Source organism: Lathyrus oleraceus, chromosome 5 (assembly GCF_024323335.1).
Source record: "Lathyrus oleraceus cultivar Zhongwan6 chromosome 5, CAAS_Psat_ZW6_1.0, whole genome shotgun sequence".
NCBI classification, from domain to species: domain Eukaryota; kingdom Viridiplantae; phylum Streptophyta; class Magnoliopsida; order Fabales; family Fabaceae; genus Lathyrus; species Lathyrus oleraceus.
Genome location: NC_066583.1, coordinates 652,078,952 through 652,103,706, shown reverse-complemented (window position 1 = coordinate 652,103,706; position 24,755 = coordinate 652,078,952).

Genomic DNA, 24,755 nt, shown 5'->3' with positions numbered 1-24,755 from the left:
AATGCCACAAGTGTCAGATTTATGCGGATAAGATTCATATTCCCCCGACACTTCTGAATGTTATTTCCTCACCATGGCCTTTCTCCATGTGGGGAATTGACATGATTGGCATGATAAAGCCAAAGGCGTCGAACGATCACCGTTTTATTCTCGTAGCCATTGATTACTTCACCAAGTGGGTTGAAGCGACATCATATGCGAATGTGACCAGGCAGGTGGTTGTGAAGTTTATCAAGAATCAACTCATATGCCATTATGGTGTGCCATATAAGATCATCACTGATAATGGATCTAACTTGAACAACAAGATGATGAAAGAGCTATGTCGCGAGTTCAAGATTGCACATCATAATTCTTCTCCCTACAGACCCAAGATGAATGGGGCTGTTGAAGCTGCTAATAAAAACATCAAGAAGATTATTCAGAAGATGGTTGTTACGTACAAAGATTGGCATGAGATGCTGCCATTTGCTTTGCATGGCTATCGTACATCTGTCCGCACTTCAACAGGGGCAACCCCTTTCTCTCTTGTATATGGCATAGAGGCTGTGCTCCCCGTGGAGGTTGAGATCCCATCAATGAGAGTCTTGATGGAATCCAAGTTGACTGAAGCTGAATGGGTTCAGAGTCGTTATGACCAACTAAATTTGATTGAAGAGAAGAGGTTAACTGGCATGTGCCATGGTCAATTGTATCAACAAAGGATGAAGAAAGCCTTTGATAAGAAGGTCAAGCCTCGCGTGTTCCGAGAAGGAGACCTCGTGCTCAAGAAAGTTTTGTCTTTCGCGCCCCATTCCAGGGGCAAGTGGACTTCAAACTATGAAGGTCCATATGTTGTTAAGAGAGCCTTTTCTGGCGGTGCTTTGATACTTACAACTATGGATGGGGAGGATTTCACTCGTCCTGTGAATTCAGATGCAGTCAAGAAATACTTCGCCTAAAAATAAAAACAGAATAGCTCGCTAAGTTGAAAACCCGAAAGGGCGACTTAGGCAAAAATGAGCGTCTCGGTGGATTGAAAACCCAAAAGGGCGATCCAGGCAAAAGTTAGAGACATAAAAAATGAATATATACATCCCACTAGATTGGGTACCTCACCCTGGGGCAATCTAGGCAAAAACTAGGGATTTGGCAAGTAACTGCATCCTGACAAGACTTTGTTCTACAACTGTCTTCCGTCAAAGATTCTCGTTCAGTCATCATCAACTGAAGCTTCAAATACATTGGATTCAGAGTTGGTGGAGAAATGGTCATTATATTCAATGTAGCCTTTTTCCAATATATATCACCAATTTCAAAATTGTAAAGATCCGTGGAGTCTCGCCATTTGCGGACTACCATTCTATCAAATAAATTTGAGCCTTTATCCAATTCTTTGCACTCTTATTTGTTTCTGTTTAACAAATGTTTGCATGTTTTAATTGATAAATATCATTGTTTTAAACAAGTAAAGTTTTATATATAAACTGTTTTTAAAACAAAGCGAACATTCACAAAGGACTAAAAGGATAGTTGGAATGTCTTTAGTGCTCTCCCAAGGATAGTACGATCTCCAAAAGAGTAAGACATTTGTTCATATTCCTGGCATGTTTGTATCCTTTTCATCATCTTTCAGGTTGTCTCCCCAGCGCGCGCAGAAGAGTGATACATCCTCAACTCCCCAGAGAGTCTGGATTTCCGGCCTCAATTTTTTTAGAGATGTGTATACCTCTATATCAGGCACTAGCATTTGTGTTTTATAAAATATATGGTTGTCATCACTTATGTGGACTGACCTAAAATCCCTTATAGATTGATAAAAGTTGATATGCTATCTATTCATGAGGAAGTTTGTCTTTCCCCACTGAGCGGAAATTCCCAGCATGAATAGAAATCTCCAGCAAAGTGAGCATGCATTCACTGCAGAGTTATCTTTTAAATATCTCCTCAGCAGTAGTTCCTTAGAGCAGTTGGTGAAGGGTTTGTTCCCCTTTTCATCCTTAGCATGGCACATGTTGATGAAGGATTTACGTTCGTTTCCCTCCTCCAGAGATAGTTCCTCCAGAGATACTTGTAGTTACCCCTAGCAGGTTGCCTCATAGCTCATCCCCAGTAGGGTCACTTACAGCAGACTATCCCCGGTATGGTCGCCTATAGTCCATTCCCAGTGGAGTTGCCTGATCCTAGATTGACATTTGTATCCCCTCCGTGGTTAAAGATTTCTTCCAGTATTGGACGACGATTGAGGAAGATGTGTTATTTCCTTCCCTAGCGGAGCAATTGGTTCTCTCTCCCCTCAGCAGAGATGTTTCTCCATCTGTTAGAAGGGAGTGCTTGATTGATTGTGTTTCGGTTTGGTGGTTGTTCCCCACAGAGTTTCATATCATTTCCTTGATAAGTTCCCCAGTAGAATTTCTTCTACGACAGATCTTATCCGTGTTAAGATCCCCAGTAGAGTTCTCCTACGACAGATCTTATCAATATCTCTGCATGTTCCCGCGAATTGTTGGAAGATCCCCGGAGTTGGTAGCTGTGACTTTGCCTATCCCCGACAGTGACTCTGCATGATCCCTGACAGTTGGTAGCTGTGACTTTGCCTATCCCCGGCAGTGACTCTGCATGATCCCCAACGGTGGTCTTTGTCCCCAGCAGTGATTGGTGTCTCCTGGTATTTGATGCTCCCCACCAGATTGGATTTCTCCTGTGGGCATGACCTTTCTCTTTTGAGATGTTATACCGGATGTTCGTCCCTTGATTCTCGAACTTGTTTGTGTTAGATATGTCTGTCTGTCAGCATTGGTCATACATAAACCATACATATACATGCATGATTATCGCATTCAGATATTCATATTGCATTCTTTGCCATATATCTTTGCTTGTTATCTCCTGCTATTGGTGAAATGTTCTTCCTCAAGCAGATGCTGGTGTCTGATCTCTCCATATAGAGTAAGCCCTATAGGAAAAAAGTGTCTATCTTTCCTTCTTTATTCCCCACTGATTTATGTCCTTGTGGATGATTATTTGTTTTAGTTTCCTCCCCAATTATATATAGGGATGGAATTACTCCCCTGAGTTATATGCTCATTGGGTTGAGTCTTGTTAATTGTGTCTTTCTAGTCTGTTCCTAGATTGACTCCCTTTCTTGTTATTTCCCTACAGTTCCCGGTGGTTTAAGTTGTTCAATTGCTCAGTAACCAGTAATTGTCCATCTTTTCCCCAGTGAATTTTGTGGCCTTCTACCCAGTAACCGGTAGTTATAAGTCCTATTTCTGTGGTTTTCTACCCAGTAACCGGTAGATGTAATCCCCTTTTTGTTGGTTATCTTTATCCAATATTCGGTATTGATATTCCTTCATTTTTTTGAGTATACCACCCAGTAACCGGTGATATATCTCTTGGATAATTACTCTTATTAAGCAATTCATCCCCCGCGAGTCATCTTTCATTTACCCTTGTTTGGTAATGATTGTTTCTCCTTTGGATTGGTCATCATTTTATACATGTTTTGTACCTCAAACTTCAAGGCCAGTTTTCACAAATTTCCAAACTCCAAATGAATTGTTTCCCAACATAGCTTTTGTTCCTTATGTTAAGACCTTTCCAACCATTACTTACATGCCTATGTTTGGATTTTCTATATGGGACTTTAGAAGAGATGCATGTGTAGGTCCAAGTATGCAATTCACTTTGTATCTTCATGCACAAGCAAACACAAGGCCAATTGCACGTCAAATTCAATTCAGAATGAGCTCAGCTTGCAATTACACTTGATTTTGGGCCACACATGCGCCTGTACAGGCCCATGCATGGAGGACCCAAAGCTTCATGCACACGGGTTTTCCACTTGCTTGCATCCATCTCAGCTATAAATACATTGCCATGCTCATTCAAATTTCAACCTTAAGGCAATATGAAGCTCTGCTAAAATCAAAACTGAACCATACTCAAAATTAATTCTGATTTTTATTTCTCAATTTCAAATTTGAATTTCAACTTCCTTGGTTGATCTTCAAGTTTCAATTCCTAAGACTTGTATCATCATCATCTCCTGATCAAAGTAGAAGCAAGAATTTGAGTGGATTGTGCTACACAAAGCTGTTCTTCAAAGGTTTATCCTCTAACTGTTTTGATCTATATCTTGCTCCGTGATGTGAATTGCTTGTGTTCAAACCGTTTTCTGAAGTCCTCGTGCAAGAGGCAGGCCAGTGGTGGTCTTGATTTCATGTTTTGAAGCTTTTCAGTTTGCATACCTGGATTTTCAAGCTCAGATTTCTCACTTGATAGAGATCTTGAGGACAATCCAAGGTTACAGGGGTGATGTACATCACCCTAGCTTCATTTTGGTACCTAGCTCTTGCACTTTGGTTGAGGTATAAAAACCTGCAACTGGTGGCCGGAGTTGGTTGGTCCACCGGAGAAGATGGTGGTTTCCACCACCGTCCCCACGTGGATGAGTCTAAGCCATTGGATGATGTTTAAATGATCTAATCGTGGCCATGCTTTCTATTGACCTTTTTGAATTCAGTGTGTGATGCGTTTGACTTGAGACTATGATGGAAACGCGCTTCTGAGCCCTTGGATGTTGTTACATCAATTAATGAAATTGGTCCAAGGGGTGCTGATTTTTCATATATTATTATTTCTGTTTTAATTTCTTTTATTTTCAAAAATTCATAACTATTTTATTTGAAGTCATAAAAATATGAGACCAATGGCAAAAAAGTTCTTGAAAAATCTAGTTTCATAATCTGATTTTTAATTATTTTTGTGAATTATTTTGTGAATTATTTTGTTTTTATTAGTTTTTAATTCATTTTAAATACTTTTTGATATCCAAAAATTTCAAAAATATTTTCTTAACACATATGGATCATGATAAGTCTATGAAAAATATTCTCATCAATTTCTTAATTGATTTGAGATTTATTTGAGATTTTAATTCATTTGTGTTATATTTTATTGTTTTTTTAATTGATTTTAAATAGTTTCTGTTTTCAAAAAATGCTGAGAAAATTTGTCAAATCTTGTTTGACCATGTTAGACCTATGATGATTCAATTGGACTTGTTGAATTTGATTTGAATTGAATTTGAGGTTGGATCATATTTTAACCATTTTAAATTTGCATTTATTTTAATTCCAAAAAATACCAAAATATATGTTGACTTTGTTGACTTCTAATATTGATTTCTCTTCTATTTTACAATGGTTGATGATGGTTTCATCCTCATTTTGATCATTGTGTTTTGACATTTCATTTGAATTCTCTTTTTATCCATTTCATTTCATCTTCATCTTATTTCTTTTTCTTTTGGCCAATGAGTTAATGATTTGTGGTTAGTCTTGACATATGAGAGGCTTAACCTTCTTTGATCCAAATCAAATTCAACTTGATCAAAGATCAAGTGAATTGCTTTGTGTCCAAGATAGGTTGCTTCTTGATCAAGCAAAAAACCTAAAATCCATACAAGGCTTTCCTTCTTTTCTTTTGGCATGGCAAGTTGTAGGAGCTTGGCTTATTAGTCATGATCTCTAACTTGTGTTTATTTGCCTATAATTTTATTGACTGACCTCAGATAGGTGTGACTACTACATTAGTCCACTTACGATTGCTTAACATAGCGCTAAATTGTCTAATGACACACTGACTTTAATTCAAGCATTTAATTTCTTGCAATTTACTTTAATGCAATTTACTTTCTTGCTCATTAATTCATATTGCTTGTTCCTTTGCTCACTTGAGCACATATTTTATGTTTATGCAATTTTCCTTTTGCTCATTTGAGCTCATTATTGTATATAAATATATTGTGGCTTTGTGATTGTTTTGTCTTTGTTTGTGTGAACCTAATGCAAAAAGGAGAAAGAACTTAGAATTAGGACCTTACCTATGCTTAAAGGAGTTCAAGAGCAACTAGACCTCATGCCTTTAGAATGCTAAACTTGTTGAAGAGCAACTAGGCCTCATGCCTTTGGAATGCTAAATCTTAAGATTGACTTCAAAGGACCCCTAATCTAAACTCATTCTTTGTCCATTCCTCTTAATGCATTGTGAACTTTTTGATGTTTGTTCTTGTGTGATAGGGATTCCAAACTTGAGATAGTAAGGAGGACCATTGTCACGAATAGCCAAGTTAAGAGAGACAAGCCAAATGGAGATCATAGGAGCTAGAATGAATGTTTGTTTGATTGCTTGAGTTAATTGCTAAGTCCAAAGGAAAGGAGCATCTTGAATCATCTTTCTGATCTCAAGAAAAGGAACTCCAAGGGTTTTAACTCTTATCTTATCTTTGCATGTTTAGGACTAGCCCTTCTCTTCTTCTCCCCACTCTAACCCAAGCCAAACTCATTTGTGCAAACTTTGACATTATTTCAAATTAGAAACCTAGGCCTTATGCCTTCAATTTTTCAAACTCTTTTCATTAATACTCATTGTGAATAAACATTAATTCTACTTTGACCTCATTTTATGAATACTTCTAATTTGTAAATACAACTCACTTCAAGTTATTTTTGTGGTTTTAATGACCACCTTTGTTAAAACCTGTTTCAAAAACATTAGCCATAGGTTTGAGTTATCATAGTGGTTGATGTAAACCTCACCTTATCCTTATTGATTGGACTATAAGTCTTCCATACTTATTATAGGGTGGATCCTCACTAGTATGTTGAAGCTCTCCTCACATGGTGGATTGTCGGTTTAGGTTGAGTTTTCTCCCTTTGATAACAAAATACCTTAAGGATTTTGATCAAATCAATTCACCAATGTTTTTTTTTGAGATTTTTACCCTGAACTACGAGGTTTTGATCCTACCTTTTGTGATGGTACGTAGGCAATGGGTTCATCCATTCAAACACCAAAATTGTAAATATAATGTATGTTCTCTTCTCATCCCCCCAATCTTGTTTGCACATATTTTCACAAATACCAACCTACAATACACTTGCAAAAAGGGCTCCCTTAGAGTACTAAGGATGTTTTGGGTGCTTAAAACCTTCCCATTTCATAACCAACCCCCTTACCCAGATCCCTGACAGTTTTATTAGTTTTTGATTTGATAAAACTTCTTACTTGGCTTTTGTTCGCTTTTTAGCCTTTCCTTTGGACAAATAAAAGTGCGTGGCGACTCGAATTGTATGATTTACTTTTGGTTTAGTCAAGAGACCATAAGGTAACGAATACCCCGCTATAGGAAAGTGGCGACTCTGCTGGGGATCTATTTCCTAGTGGGTTTAGCCTACTTTTTGCTTGTTGTATTGTATGTTTATATTTATTTGTGACATATTTTTGGGCAAATTTGGGATGATTATATTGTTTGTAATGTATGAATTGCTTGATATATATCAATTGCTTGGGTGCTTGGTGGTCTCTTGTGAGATGAGTTCTATACCCGAACTCGAGTGTACTTATGATAGGAGAATGGCATAGTCTTGTTGACTTGTGTAGAGTTATTCCTTAGCAAGTTGACTTGCAAGCCCATTCACTTGGTGGAGGTCTTGTTGGGATCAATAATGTCTTACGAGTAGTCGTGGTTAGGCATTACTCTTTCCAATAGGACCCTTAAAAGCCAAAGACCTTAGATTACCTAGCCCATCTTGGCCTATTTTAGGACGTAGTGCGAAGATCGTTCAAGTGTAAGATTTGATACGATTGTTACGCGATACTACACTCATAAGAGTCTCTCTTGAGAATATTTTTGGAATACGAGTAGTCGTTTTATCCGATAATATCCGAAAGATGAGATGATGACTATGGGGACCTTTTTAGAACATGATTGTCAGGTTTAACCATAGTAAACTCCCTTTGGGTGGTTCTTAACCGAGACTCCATGCTCGTGACTTGCAACAAACCCTTGATTCATGGTTGATCCGTTCTTGTATATCCTTAATATTAATGGAACTTGGATGTTGATAAGGTGTAAACAATAATCCACCAAAATGGATGATTGATATTGAGGATGACTTGATCCATCTCGTGACCTTTGTGTGGTGTGACTTGCTTGATCCTTGAGTGTGATTGTTGCATCCATGCATTCATGCATTCATGCATTCATTTGCATCCATATCATCAATAAATGAGAAAATTTTCAAGGAACTTAAGAGGTCTATTTGCAAATTTTCAGACATGGATAAGCAAAGAAGGAATACGAAGAAGTATAGTTTCAGACAACCCGACTTGAAAGAGTTAAGAAGTTTGACATCTTATGTATTAGATCCCTTGGAGTTCAAAGCTCGTCATGTGAAGCTTCTGTCTATTCTTTCTTCTCAGGTGGATGAAGGTCTGATGAGTGTGTTGGTGCAGTTCTATGATCCTCTGTACCGTTGCTTCACTTCTCCGGATTTCCAGCTTTTTCCTACACTTGAGGAGTATGCCTATCTTGTGGGTATACCTATCTTGGATCAGTTTCCGTTCAGTGGCTTGGAGAACCAAGAGATTACTGACATGCTTCACATAGATGTATCTGAGATTGTTGCTCATATGACTACCAAAGGTGGAATTCAAGGTCTCCCATCTGATTTTCGTATTGCCCAAGCTACTTTGTTTGGGAAGGCCATGAGTGAGGACGCCTTTGAGGCCATATTTGTACTTTTATCTATGGGCTAGTGTTATTCCCCAACATCGATAATTTTGTGGATGTGAACGCTATTAGGATTTTCTCTACTCTTAATCTTGTTCCAACTCTGTTGGGTGACACTTATTTCTCTTTGCATATGAGGAATACAAATGGTGGTGGTGAAGGAGAATTGCGATCCAAAACACAGCGGAAATTAAAATTTTCTCCTTTAGAGATCCTTACGAATGGGCATGATCAGTGATATAATAGTTACCTCTTATGACAGTTGAAACCTTTGGTGCAGATCTCTTGTGGCGATTGAAACCTTTGATGCAGATCTACAGAGCGATCACGAATGTTGAACTATGACAATGCCTCTACTCAGTCCACACAAATGGATTCCTTCAATCTCAGTGCTAGCAGCTATGACAACGCCTCTACTCAGTCCACACAAATGAAACCTTCAATATTTAACATAATAAACAGTGAGCGGTATCTAGCAACACATCACTGCTACCCAAGACACGAAAATGTCATGTGATCTGACAAATCCTTCTGTGATAATACTTATGTGCATAATTACCCTTTTGCCCTTATGTCTATATTGAACACAAGGCATAGACCGTGTCATCCTTGTCCAGTTCAATATTGGGCCCATAGACATTTATCTTGTGATGCAGGATGGGAAAATTCCATCTAGGTAACTCATGTCCCTCAGCATGCTTCGTGGAGTACTCATCAACTGTCTTTATGGTTTTCCAGTTACGGAAAACGTTTGATCAACAATAAAGCACTCGACTCTACATCTAGGATCCATAGTGGTTTCAGGTCGAAGGGTGGTATACACCATTATCACTATGAGAATAACTTATGACACTTTACATAACATTCTATACAGTATTCTCATAGCGGGTCAATCCAGTATAAATATTACTCTTAATATTCATACATATGTTTAAGACTTGATAACTCTTTATCCATGATCCATGAGATGTGATCATCAGTCTATATACATAATAGTCTTAATGCTTTAATGTTATCCCACTTCACAATAAAGCTCGACTACAGATACTTTAAGAATAGTGTCCTTATTTTTAATGTGATCTAATGATCAAGTCACACTTGATACATTAAACGGACTAGCTATTCTAGGGACTTTATTAAACAAATGTAATAAAGAAAAAGCCTTTTATTATTAATAAATAATTCGATAGGCTGACTGCTAAGGATGCTAATCTTCCCAGACTGATGGAGCATCTAGAGCAAGAGAACCGTGAACTGAAAGAGGAAGTAGCTAGGCTGACTGCGGTGATGGAGTCAGTGCTGGCTACCTAGAGCCAATCGTCTCCAACTCCTTAAACTCCTGCCGTGAGGACGGTTATATCTGAGGTAGCTTCCTCAATTGTGCCTACCGCCACATCTCATTTTTTTGCCAACTATGCCAGCCGGGTTCCCGTGGAGGATGCCCGCCAATTTTGTGCCCGAGGGTTTCGCTCCGACTCTTACTTCTCTGCCGGCATCTAGCCCGGTTCTTTCTGTGCCACCTGCCGTGATGCACACCTTACCAAGAGTAGTAGACACCATCTGTCATTCTGAGCCATCTGAGGGCCCATACGTATATGAGAAGATGGATGAAATGAAAGATCAATTCCTTGAGCTGCGCAAGGAATTGAAGACTCTGAGGGGTAAAGACCTCTTTGGTAAGACTGCTGCTGAGTTGTGCCTTGTGCCCAACGTCAAAATCCCTATTAAATTCAAAGTGCTTGACTTTGAGAAATACAAGGGAAACACATGCCCTCTCAGCCATCTTGTGATGTATGCTCGTAAGATGTCAACACAAATTGAGAATGATCAACTTCTTATCCACTATTTCCAGGATAGCTTATCCGGTGCTGCACTCAGATGGTACATGGGTCTGGATAGTGCGAACATCCGCTCTTTCAATGATCTTGGCTAAGCTTTCTTCAAGCAATATAAGTACAATATGGATATGACTCCCGATACGGACCAATTGAGGGTGATGTCCCAGAAAGAGAAGGAGACTTTCAAAGAGTACGCCCAGAGATGACGTGAGTTGGCCGCTCAGATTGTGTCACCCCTCGAGGAGAAACAAATGACCAGGATCTTTTTGAAGACCTTGAGTTCATTCTATTATGAGAGGATGATCACTAGTGCTCCCTCAGACTTCACCGAAATGGTGAATATGGGAATGAGGCTAGAGGAAGGAGTCCGTGAAGGACGTCTAACCAAGGATGAAGGCTCTTCAGCAAAGCGATATGGGGGCTTTGCAAAGAAGAAGGAGGGAGAGGTACATGTTGTGTCTTCCCATATCAAGAGAAGACCCTATGTGAAGAGGAATAACGTGCGCCCTGCCGTTAGCCAACACCAGGTGGCTCATATAGCACCTGCCTTTAGAGAAGCTCATCATCAGCAACAAAAACAATAATATCAACAACAACATCATCCACAACAGCAGGCCTACCAGCCTCGAAACAACAATAACACCAGTACCAGCTACGATAGGAAGAGGGTCACTTTGATTCAATTCCCATGACATACGCTGAACTCTATCCGTCTTTGATTGATAGAAAGTTAATTACTCCACGTGACCCTCCCGCTGTACCGACCAACCCTCGGTGGTGGTACAAGTCTGAATTACATTGTGTATATCATTCAGGTACTCCCGGACATGATGTGGAGAATTGCTATCCCCTGGAGACAAAGGTGCAAGACCTTGTGAGAAGAGGGATTTTGTTTTTCGAGGACGTAGGTCCTAATGTCAAGAAGAACCCATTGCCTGAGCATGGGAAAGCTGCTGTGAACATGGTCTAGGGTTGCCCTGGCAAATATAAAGTCCTGTATGTCAATGATATCAGGAAATCTTTGGTCGAGATGCACAGACTGTTGTGTGGATATAGTCACTATGAGCATGACCATGACAGGTGCCAGGTGTGCACTGTCAATGAAAGAAGATGCTACCAAGTTTGGAAGGACATCCAAGAGATGCTGGATCAGGGTATGATCGAGATACTTCAGAATCGCAACGAGGATGAAGTTGATGTTATTTCCCCTGTATTCAGAATACCAGAGCCTATTGTCATCAAATATGATGGCAACAAGAAGAAGGTTTCTCCCACTCTTGTGATTAAGCCAGCGGGCCCTGTCCCGTATTCCTTTGACAAAGTTGTTCCCTACATGTATAATGCAGTTATGCTAGAAGATGGGAAGGAGGTGTCGTTGCCCTCCACCTCTGTTGTGAGTATCTCAGATGTTAGTGGTGTGACCTAGAGTGGTCGTGTTTTCTCGGAGCCGCCGAAACCCCACGAAGATGTCGCGAGAGATGCCATTGTAAATTCTGCCGGTCCTGCGGGGACTTCTTCTTCTTCCAATCTGACACTTGTTGTGAAGGGCGTTGACCCTGCCGTTGTTGATAAATCTGTTAAAACTCCTGTCATGGTTGGCCAGCATGGCATATTGAAAGAGGACTGTGATGAGATGTTGAGGCTCATCAAAAGGAGTGAGTATAATGTTGTTGATCAACTGCTATAAACTCCATCAAAGATATTTGTATTATCTTTGTTGATGAATTCTGAGCCACACCGCGAAGCTTTGCAGAGGGTGTTGGATGTGGCATACGTGGACCACGATGTCACAATAGAACAGTTTGATAGCATTGTTGCAAACATAACTACTTGTAACAACTTGAGTTTTTGTGATGCTGATCTTCCCGAGGAGGGAAAAGACTACAATTTGGCTCTACACATTTCAATGAATTGTAAAGATGATACCTTGTCTAATGTGTTGGTAGACACTGGATCATCGCTTAATGTATTGCCAAAATCCACTATGGCTAAACTTTCATACCAGGGGCCTCCCATGAGGCAGAGTGCAGTGGTTGTGAAAGCTTTTGATGGATCGAGGAAAACTGTGATTGGTGAAGTAGAACTCCCAATCAAGATTGGACCTAGTGATTTCTATATCACTTTCCAGGTAATGGATATTCATCCATCATACAGTTGTTTGCTTGGCAGACCATGGATTCACGGGGCAGGCGCCGTGACATCCACCCTACACCAATAGTTGAAGTTTGTTAAAAACAAGAATTGGTGTGGTAGGGGGAGAAAAGGCTCTCTTGGTTAGCCATTTATCTTCCTTTTCCTATATAGATGCTGAGGATGAGGTTGGGACTCTGTTCCAAGCCTTGTCTATTGCTGAGCCTTCAAGGAAAGGACCTTCTTCATTTGCTTCCTACAATGATGCGAAGTTGGCCATTAAGCATGGTGCAACTACTGGTTTAGGGAAAATGATCAAGATGGAAGATAATAAATCCCGAGCCGACATAGGGTATTCTTCAGGCATTTCCAACGAGCGTGGGTTGTTCCAGAGTTGAGGTTTCATCCACACTGTTGAAGATCAAGAGGCTGCTGCCATAGTTGAAGATGATGAAGAGGAAGATCTGGGCAACTTTGTCATCCCTGGAGGAATCTGCAATAATTGGGTCGCTGTTGATGTTCCAACAGTTATCCACAAGTCCACGTAATATGTTCATTTTTTTAATAAATCCTTCTCCCATGCCAAATGTAACACCCTTCTAAAATACCCCAATAATTAATTAAAACAACAAAATATAAATCAGAGTAGATATGCAATTTAAGGGTGTCACACTTGACACTTCACACCATTCAACGAAATATCTTGTCATGCTCATTTATTAATCAAAATAAAACATTTCACAATTCACAGCGGATAGAAATCTAACAATCATGCAAACCATGTAACACATTACATGTAAGATTGTTCAACAACCAACAATGAAAACAAGGTAAAACATCCCGTCCCGATGTTACATATACCAGAGCATGACCCACTAAAGAACTACACTAGACTCCAAGCACTAGCTTCTACTCATTCACTGCTCGTTACCTGAAACATAGTTGTAAGGGTGAGTTCCTCAATCGATATAATAAGCATTATAAAATATCATGTAATGCTAAGTAAATTAACACATTCATCACCCTAATCATATCACACATTCAGCAACGGCAACATCAACTCATAATCATACTCAACACAAACACAACACACACGTATAATATTGGAATACATCCATTCGTATTATACGCCATACATACATTATGAAATGAGACTCCATGCATGCGGTACCGACTATTCGTGAACACATAGTTCAACCTCACCGATCAAATCCAGATACGGCTACCAAGCTCACTAGTCCCACTCATTTGAGACCTAGTGACTCACTCACTAATTCCTCACCATGAGAATTAGCTACCACCCCAAGGGCTATGCTATGCACGCTAAATCACCTAGCATGCAAACATCAACAACAATCCACAATAACTCACTCACTAATTCCTCACCATGGGAATTAGCTACCACCATAAAGGCCATACTATGCACGCTAAATCACCTAGCATGCAACCATCAACAACAATCCACAATGGACATATGCTCACACTCTAAGCCATAAACAGTCCATCCACAATTGCATACATAATAGATATATTCACAGCATTATGCATACCATCATACATTATCAGCATTTTTATCACAGAATCATATCATGTCATGCCAACTAATAAATCACAGTATTAGCACACTCTACTAATACCTATACTGCTCAAAACAACGGGAAATGATCCCTACTATATCATACATCAGCTAAATTACATCACTCAGTTGAAACGACCAAAACTGCCCAACAACAACTCAGAAAAATCAAAATTCTGCCCATACGCGTATGCCCCATGCCCATACGCGTATGGCCCATTTCCTAGCCAAACCCATACGTGCATGGCCTGTCTCATACGCGTATGCTACGCGTACCACTTCCCCATACGCGTACCAACAGAGACAAAACTACGTTTAAAACATCATCTTCTTCATTCATACGCGTATGGTCTCACCCATACGCGTACCACTCCCCTCCAGGCCATCTCATACGCGTATGGCCTAGTGTCATACGCGTATGACCAGAAACCAGAATTTCCAGATCTGCTATGGTTTTCTCTGCTACGAGATTTCTCAAATTCAACCTCCCACAGTCCAATTTCTACACAGTATTCGTTCACATCTTCTAACACAGATCATACCCATTCAATTTCACAATTTCTAATCTTATTACATCTAATTCCTACGAATTTCCTTCAATTATAACCCACATCTCATTCGTTCATAAGTTCAAAATTTCAACATTCATCATCCAAATTAGAGGCAATTCAATGGTTTATCACTACCCATTACATGTTAACCCATAATACCCATTAAACGACGATAAACCCCCCTTACCTGAGTTAATCTGGCAATTCTTTTGACTTCAAGCTTTTTCCTTCTTCAACCCTTTTTCTCTTGCTCTTCCTTTCTGCCCTTTTTCCACTTTTGAGTCGCTTCTCCCTTTTCACGTGAAAAACTCTTTTTACCAAATGGGACTCTTTTCTAATTCCAACTTTATTATTCCAATAATATTCCAATTATTTAATTAATTTAATAAATATACTATTAACTTAAATTAAATAATTATTATATTTTATCGGGGTGTTACAACTCTCCCCCACTAAAAGAGTTTTCGTCCTCGAAAACATACCTCAAGCGAATAACTCTGGATAAGACTCCTTCATCTGACTCTCAAGTTCCCAAGTCACATTGCCACCTGCCGGTCCTCCCCAAGCTACCTTTACCAAAGCAATCTCTTTACCCCGCAACTGCTTCAACTCTCGATCCTCGATCCTCATAGGTGATGTTTCAACAGTCAGGTTATCTCTCACCTGTACATCATCTACTTGGACCACATGCGACGGATCAGGAATATACCTCCTCAACTGAGACACATGAAAAACCTCATGCAAATTCGCAAGTGACGGCGGTAAAGCGATACGATAGGCTACCTCCCCTATCCTCTCCAAAATCTGATAAGGACCAATAAATCGAGGTGTCAACTTCTTCGACTTCAATCTCAGCTTTCACAAATTTCCAAACTCCAAATGGATTTTTGCCCAACATAGTTTTTGTTCCTTATGTCAAGACCTTTCCAACTATTACTCACATGCTTATGTTTGGATTTTCTATATGGGACTTTCAAGAGATGAATGTGTAGGTCCAAGTATGCAATTCACTTTGTATCTTCATGCACAAGCAAACACAAGGCCAATTGCACCTCCAATTCAATTCAGAATGTGCCCAGCTTGCAATTACACTTGATTTTGGGCCTCACATGCGCCTGTACAGGCCCATTCATGGCGGACCCAAAGCTTCATGCACACGGGTTTTCCACTTGCTTGCGTCCATCTCAGCTATAAATACATTGCCATGCTCATTCAAATCTCAACCTTAAGGCAATCTGAAGCTCTGCTAAAATCAAAACTAAACCATACTCAAAATTAATTCTGAGTTTTATTTCTCAATTTCAAATTTGAATTTCAACTTCCTTGGTTGAACTTCAAGTTTCAATTCCTAAGCCTTGCATCATCATCATCTCCTGATCAAAGTAGAAGCAAGAATTTGAGTGGATCGTGCTGCACAAAGTTGTTCTTCAAAGGTTTATCCTCTAACTGTTTTGATCTATATCTTGCTTCATGATGTGAATTGCTTGTGTTCAAAATGTTTTCTGAAGTCCTTGTGCAAGAGGCAGGCTAGTGGTGGTCTTGATTTCATGTTTTGAAGCTTTTCAGTTTGCATACCTGGATTTTCAAGTTCAGATTTCTCACTTGATAGAGATCTTGAGGACAATCCAAGGTTACAGGGGTGATGTACATCCCCCCAGCTTCATTTTGGTACCTAGCTCGTGCACTTTGGTTGAGGTTCAAAAACCTGCAACTGGTGGCCGGAGTTGGTTGGTCCACCGGAGAAGATGATGGTTTCCACCACCATCCCCACGTGGATGAGTCTGAGCCATTGGATGATGTTTAAATGATATAATCGTGACCATGCTTTCTATTGACCTTTTTGAATTCAGTGTGTGACGTGTTTGACTTGAGACTATGATGGAAACGCGCTTCTGAGCCGTTGGATGTTGCCACGTCAATTAATGAAATTGATCCAAGGGGCGCTGATTTTTCCTATTTTATTATTTTTGCTTTAATTTATTTTAATTTCTTTTATTTTAAAAAATTCATAACTATTTTATTTGAAGTCATAAAAATATGAGACCAATGGCAAAAAGTTTCTTGAAAAATCTAGTTTCATAATCTATTTTTTAATTATTTTTGTGACTTCATTTAATATCTTTTTGTGAATTATTTTGTTTTTATTAGTTTTTAATTCATTTTAAATACTTTTTGATATCCAAAAATTCCAAAAATATTTTCTTAACACATATGGATCATGATAAGTCTATGAAAAATATTCTCATCAATTTCTTAATTGATTTGAGATTTATTTTAGATTTTAATTCATTTGTGTTATATTTTATTGTTTTTAATTGATTTTAAATAGTTTCTGTTTTCAAAAAATTCTGAGAAAATTTGTCAAACCTTGTTTGACCATGTTAGACCTATGATGATTCAATTGGACTTGTTGAAGTTGATTTGAATTGAATTTGAGGTTGAATCATATTTTAACCATTTTAATTTTTCATTTATTTTAATTCCAAAAAATACCAAAATATATGTTGACTTTGTTGACTTCTAATATTGATTTCTTTTCTGTTTTACATTGGTTGATGATGGTTTGATCCTCATTTTGATCATTGTGTTTTGACATTTCATTTGAATTCTCCTTTTATCCCTTCCATTTCATCTTCATCTTATTTCTTTTTCTTTTGGCCAATGAGTTAATGATTTGTGGTTAGTCCTGACATATGAGAGGCTTAACCTTCTTTGATTCAAATCAAATTCAACTTGATGAAAGATCAAGTGAATTGCTTTGTGTCCAAGATAGGTTGCTTCTTAGTCAAGCAAAAAACCTAAAATCCATACAAGGCTTTCCTTCTTTCTTTTGGCATGGCAAGTTGTAGGAGCTTGGCTTACTAGTCATGATCTCTAACTTGTGTTTATTTGCCTATAGTTTTATTGACCGACCTCAAATAGGTGTGACTACTACATTAGTCCACTTACGATTGCTTAACATAGCGCTAAATTGTCTTATTGTAGCGGGGTATTCGTTACCATTAGAGATATTGACTAAACCCAAGGTAAATCATACAAGTCGAGTCGCCACCGTACTTCTATTTATCCAAAGGAATGGTTAGAAAGCAAACAAAAACCTAAAAGTTTTATCGAATCAAAAACTAGTAAAAATGTCAGAGATCTGGGTAAGGGGGTTGGTTATGCAATGGGAAGGTTTTAAGCACCCAAAACATCCTAGGTACTCCTAGGGAGCCCTTTTCGCACTTGTTGTAAGGTTGGTATATTGTGAAAATTTGTTTGTGCAAACATGATTGAAGAGATGAGAAAAGAATATACAAGTTATTTACATTTTGTGTTTGAATGGATAAATCCATTGCCTACGTACCATCTTAAAAAGGTAGGATCAAAACCTTGTAGTTCGGGGTAAAAATCTCAAAATGAGTTGGTGAATTGATTGGTCCAAAAGCCTTAAGGTCTTTTGTTATCCAAGGGAGAAAACTCAACCTAAAACCACAAATCCACCATGTGAGGATAGCTTCAACATGCTAGTGAGGGGTTAACCCTATAATAAGCATGGAAGACTCATTGTCCATCACTAAGGATAAAGGTGAGTATTATATCTACCTCAAGGATAACTCAAACCTAATGGCTAAAGGGTATGAAAAAAATTGATTAGGAAAGTGGCCATTGAAACCACAAAAAGACATTTGAATGGGTTATATTTACCAATGAAAAGTATTTACAAAATGGTCAAAGTTGGCTTAGAAGTTCAATTCAAAATAAGTGTTATGAAAAGAAAGTTTAAAAATCAAAAGCATAGGGCTTAGGTTTCTAATGTTGAAACAAGTGTTAAATGTTTGCACAAAAGTTTTGGCTTGGGTTAGAGTGGAGGGAAGAAGAAGAAAGGCTAAAGTCCTAAGCATACAAGAGATGAGGGGTAAGAGAACAAGACCACAAATGGAGTTCCTCTCTTGAGATCATATTGATGATCCAAGTAGCTCCTGAAATTCTGGTATCAGATATAAGATGTCGAAGGTAATGTTACGACACTGATATCTGTCAACACACAATTGATAAATAAACAGAATGGTAAAGAAAATAACACAAGTAATTGTTAACCCAGTTCGGTGCAACTCACCTACGTCTGGGGGCTACCAAGCCAGGAAGGAAATTCACTAAAATAGAATTAGTTCAAAGACTATCCGTACACTTCAACAAGTTACAGTCTTTCTCACCTAATCTCTACCCGTACAACTTCTACCTAAGCACTCTTAGATATGAGAACCCACTCACTTCCCTTATAATCACACACCAGTGATTTTAAACAACAATCCCTTGTGAAAAGAAAATACTTTTCAATTACACACTCTTGATTTTACTTCACAGTTTCAATCAAGAAGACACACTCTTGATCTTGCTTCAAAGTGTTGATCAAGAAGACACACACTTGATCTTGCTTCACAGCTTTGATCAAGTAGACACACACTCTTGCTTAATAGCTTTAGAGTGACAAATTTCAACCACAAATCAGTCCAATTCAATCATCAATGGATGACTTGAATGACCTACAAGTCTTACGACTAAACAGACACAAACCCTAGCTCTCTCTCTATATTTCGCTCAGTCTTGGTTGTGTGTAAAAACAGGTTTTCTAAGTCCATTTTTATAGAAGCATCCTGCTGGGCTTGGACATCTTGAAAACCCTAAATCTATTTTCCAATCAAATCTTTTTATAACAGCTGTATAGATCTCCTTGGAAAATAAGTAAATCTGGTTGTAATCCATGATTGAATGCGCCAGCTAGCCATATCTTCAATCATCCAAAGATTGCCATTAATTGTGGAATCACAAAACACCACACATTCATACTGAATATTCTGTGTACAGGATGTCATAACATCGGGTCTAACATCCTGGAAAAATCCTGCATAATCCAATAATTCCTTTTATAGCTTTTAGCAGGTACAACCATATCAGATGCCATGACATTATGTATGTCATCTGAAACTATCCTGCATGAACATGTCTTCCATTTAAGCTCCAGCAGGTACAGCCAATATCAGAAGTCTTGTCATTGTATGTGGCATTCTGAAACAATCCTGCTTGCACATGTTCTTGAATTCCAGCAGGTACATAGGATATCTCATGTTAAGACATCACACATGACATCTTGTGAAAACTCTTTGTTTTACCAAAATTGCTGCCAACACTTAGAATCAACAAACTCCCCCTTTGGCAAATTTTGGCTAAAACATATATCTGTCTTTTTGTTCACAAGGCAAACTATCAGCAGTTTAAACAACATAACAGAAGTTTAATCAGCAGCAGAAGCAAAACAATTACTAGTTATGGCTACTAGTAATACACACATGCCCAAGGGTACTTCTCCTCCCCCTAAATATGTGCAACAAACAACAAAATTACTGGTTATGGATGCAACTAGTAAGACACACAAACGCACAATGCACATGGGTACTTCTTCTCCCCCTCAATCTGTGCATTCATCAAATAACAGCTACTATAACTCCAGCACCTGTACCAGCCAGAATGTCATACTGACATCTGCTTCAACATCAACACCTGTGCACCATATCAGACATCCTGTTTGACATCTGTAAACAGAACAACATATCAGACATCCTGTTGTATCGGGGTATTCGTTACCATTAGAGATATTGACTAAATCCAAGGTAAATCATACAAGTCGAGTCGCCACCGCACTTCTATTTATCCAAAGGAATGTTTAGAAAGCGAACAAAAACCTAAAAGTTTTATCGAATCAAAAACTAGTAAAAATGTCAGATATCTGGGTAAGGGGGTTGGTTATGCAATGGGAAGGTTTTAAGCACCCAAAACATCCTAGGTACTCCTAGGGAGCCCTTTTCCCATTTGTTGTAAGGTTGGTATTTTGTGAAAATTTGTTTGTGCAAACATGATAGAAGAGATGAGAAAAGAATATACAAGTTATTTACATTTTGTGTTTGAATGGATAAACCCATTACCTACGTACCATCTTAAAAAGGTAGGATCAAAACCTCGTAGTTCGGGGTAAAAATCTCAAAATGAGTTGGTGAATTGATTGGTCCAAAAGCCTTAAGGTCTTTTGTTATCCAAGGGAGAAAACTCAACCTAAAACCACAAATCCACCATGTGAGGATAGCTTCAACATGCTAGTGAGGGGTTAACCCTATAATAAGCATGGAAGACTCATTGTCCATCACTAAGGATAAAGGTGAGTATTATATCTACCTCAAGGATAACTCAAACCTAATGGCTAAAGGTTATGAAAAAATTGATTAGGAAAGTGGCCATTGAAACCATAAAAAGACATTTGAATGGGTTATATTTACCAATGAAAAGTATTTACAAAATGGTCAAAGTTGGCTTAGAAGTTCAATTCAAAATAAGTGTTATGAAAAGAAAGTTTGAAAATCAAAAGCATATGGCTTAGGTTTCTAATGTTGAAAACAAGTGTTAAATGTTTGCACAAAAGTTTTGGCTTGGGTTAGAGTGGAGGGAAGAAGAAGAAAGGCTAAAGTCCTAAGCATACAAGAGATGAGGGATAAGAGAACAAGACCACAAATGGAGTTCCTCTCTTGAGATCATATTGATGATCCAAGTAACTCCCATCCTTTGGAATAAGCAAGCACAATAAGCATAAACTCAAGCAATCAACAATCAAATGAACTCTTGGAAAGCTCCTCAAGGTGTCTTGGATCTCTCTCTCTTGGAAGCTCATGGTAATGGTTCCTCAATTTGGCTCAATGTTGGAATCCATATCACAAAAACACACACATCAAAAGGTTCTATTAACAATCAAAGAATGGACAAGAGGGAGTTTAGAATATGGTCCTTTCAATGTTCATCCTCAAGCTTTAAGCATTCTAAAGGCCCAATGCCTAGTTGCTCTTTGACTTTATAGCACTCTAAAGGCCCAATGCCTAGTTGCTCTTTGACTCCAAATTTGCATAGGGAAAGTCCTAAAGTCTAAGTCCATTTTGTCCAATTCTTTGCATTTGGTCCACAACAATCAAAATAAAACACGAGCACAAAAGTATATACACAATTATGTGCTCAAGTGAGCAAAAGGAAAATGGCATTAACATAAACATGTGCCCTAATGAGCAAAGGAAAAAGCAAATGAATAATATGTACAAGAATAATAAATTGCATAAATGTAAAGTGCAAAAAGTAAATGTTAATGGTTAATAGTTAGTGTTAGTAGTTAGTGTGCCATAAGGCAAATTTAGCGCTATGTTAAGCAATCTTAATTGGACTTATGTAGAAGTCACAACTATCTGAGGCCGGTCAATAATAATGTAGGCAACAACACAAGTTAGAAGTCTTGATTAGTAAACCAAGTTCCAACAACTTGCCATGCCAAAAGAAAAAATGAGAATTGATCTTGTATTGGTTTAAGTCTTTTGCATATTTTAGAAAACAACCTATCCTTAATGCAAAGCCATTCATTTGATCAAATGATCAAGATGAATTAGGTTTGAATCAAGGAAGATTAAGTCTCCCTAATCAATGCTAACTTATCAACCTTTAACTCATTGATCAAAAAGAAAAAAAGAAGAAGAAGAAGGAGATGAATAATAGAAAGGGAAATGGAAAGAATAAAGTGCATTAAATGGAATAAAATGTACCAATCAACAAGTATTGACCAATGACATTGAGGATCATGGTCAAACAATCAAAAACAGAAGTGGGATGAAGATTGGAGATCAAGAAAATGAACAAAATATTTTTGGCATTTTTAATATTTGAAAATAAACTTGAATTAAAATATTAAAGAAAGGTCAAACTTCAAAATCACTTCAAATCAACTTTGAAAAGTCCAAGTGATTTATCCTAAGTTCAACAAGGTCAAACAAAGTTTGACAAAAACTTTCAGCATTTTTAAAAGTCATAAACTATTTTTAATCAATTAAAAATGAATAAAAATAACCTAATTGAACTAAAATCTCAAATCAATTAAAAAGTTGATGAGAATATTTTTCATAGATCCATCATCATTCAAATAGGTTGAGAAAATATTTTTGTATTTTTTGAATATCAAAAACTATTTAAAATGAATTAAAAATAACCAGAAAAGAGAAAAGTAACAAAAAATATCAAATGGCAAGATAAAAAATATTAAAAATCACTTTTAGAAACTAGAATTTAAATGGAGAAGAATGCAATTGGTCCCATATTTTTTGGAATTAAAATGAAGAAGTTATGAATTTTTGAAAATAAAGGAAATAAAAGAAATAAAATCAGAAATTAGAAAATAGCAAAAATCAGGGAACGTTGGATTGAATCTCATTAATTGACGTGGCCAATCCTAAGGTCCTCAGGCGCGCGCTGATGGTGAGTCCAAGTCAATGAGAAACATCCAGCATTATTGAAAGTCATAAGAAGGAAAGGCCAAGATTAGTTCTGGAAAACTCAATCCAATGGTCCATATTTGATCTGGCAAAGAGACGGTGGCCAGCGCCACCGTCTTCTTTGGTGAGCTTGCACTTTCCGGCCAAAGTTGCAGACAATAAAAACTTAACCAAATGAAGGGATCCTCATATCATTGGAAAGCTGGGGTGATGTACATCACCCTGTAACCTTGAATTGTACTCAAACTTTCTATGGAATAAGAAATTCGAGCTGGAAGATTCAGGTACATAAATTGCAGTTCATCAAAACACAAAATCAAAGCCACCACTGGCTTGCCTCTCAAGTGAGGACTTCAGAAAACACATTGGCTAGGCAAATAGATCAAGGAACAAAGAGATTCGAAGCAAAAACGAGTTGAATCATACCTTTGGATTGTGAAGATTTGAGCTTCTTTCCTTGGTTCCTTTTGCAAAACAGAAGTTCAATGGATCATATGAGGAAGGTCTAGGAACTTTAGATCTGAAGATTCAACCAAATTTAGTTGAATTTCAGATCTGAAATTTTGAAGAAATGTGAAGTAGTTCCTTTAGGTATGGCTAGGGATTCAATTGTGCAACATATCAGGCGCCTTCAGGTTGAGGAATTATGAAGCATAACATGTTTATTTATAGCTGAAATTGGCTGAGCAAGGTAGTTTCCTCGTGTGCATGGCAAGTGGATTTTCCTTGAATGGGCTTGCATGATCATGTAGAAAGCCCAAACTCAATTGCATTTGCATGCTGATGACCAAACAACTTGAAATGGACGTGTAATTGGCAATGCATAAGTTTGCGCATGGAATTCTAACATGTTATGCATAATTGAGCCAAAAACTTCACCTCTTCGAAAATGCCACTTGGAAAATGGAAACATAGACATGTGGGTAATGGTTGGAAAGGTCTTGACATAAGGAAAAAATTTTATGTTGATCAAAAACTCATTTGAAGTGTGGAAATTTATGAAAACAAGCCATGAAATTCATAGTGCAAAACATGCCTTTGAAAATTTTGCCAAATTGGACCAACTTCAAGCCCTTCTGTTTTGATGATCCAAGCCTCAAATGGAAACACCTCCAACATCAAAGTTGTAGATATTTTCAAGACAATCAAAATGGACCTAAAATTTTCATCATTTGGATTTTTGGTGAAGAATTTATGGGAACTTGAAGTTGGACTTTTTTTGCCTTTCAATGCATTTGGTCCAAAGTGACCTATAATGTTTTGCATTATCACATGTATTTTATTTGAGATTATGAAATTTTGTTCAACATAACATTTGAAGTAGACATCTTAATCTTTCCAATGCATTTGATCCCACCTTAAAACCATAAAAATGAATGAGTTATGTCCTTGTGAAGTTGACCTAAAATTAGGGTTTCAGTCAAAATGACCTATAATGTCTTGGAATGGGAGATGACCTTCTAAGCTTCAAATCAATTTTGGATGAACATGAAAGTTGTTCATATTGTCCTTAAGAACATATTTTCTTTTGGGATCATCTCCATTTGACCAACACATAAAAGGTTATGTCTCAGTGTATTTCAAAATAGTCAGATGCATTGACTGATCAACTTCTCAAGTCCATAACTCATATCTTGATGAATTGATGATTGAGGATACTCAAATAAATTAAAATATGCATGAAATGATTAATTATAGAACTTCCCTTAATTGTATTTGACCATGGGCTGAGGTTGCTTCAAGAGCAAGGCACACTTGGTACACAGA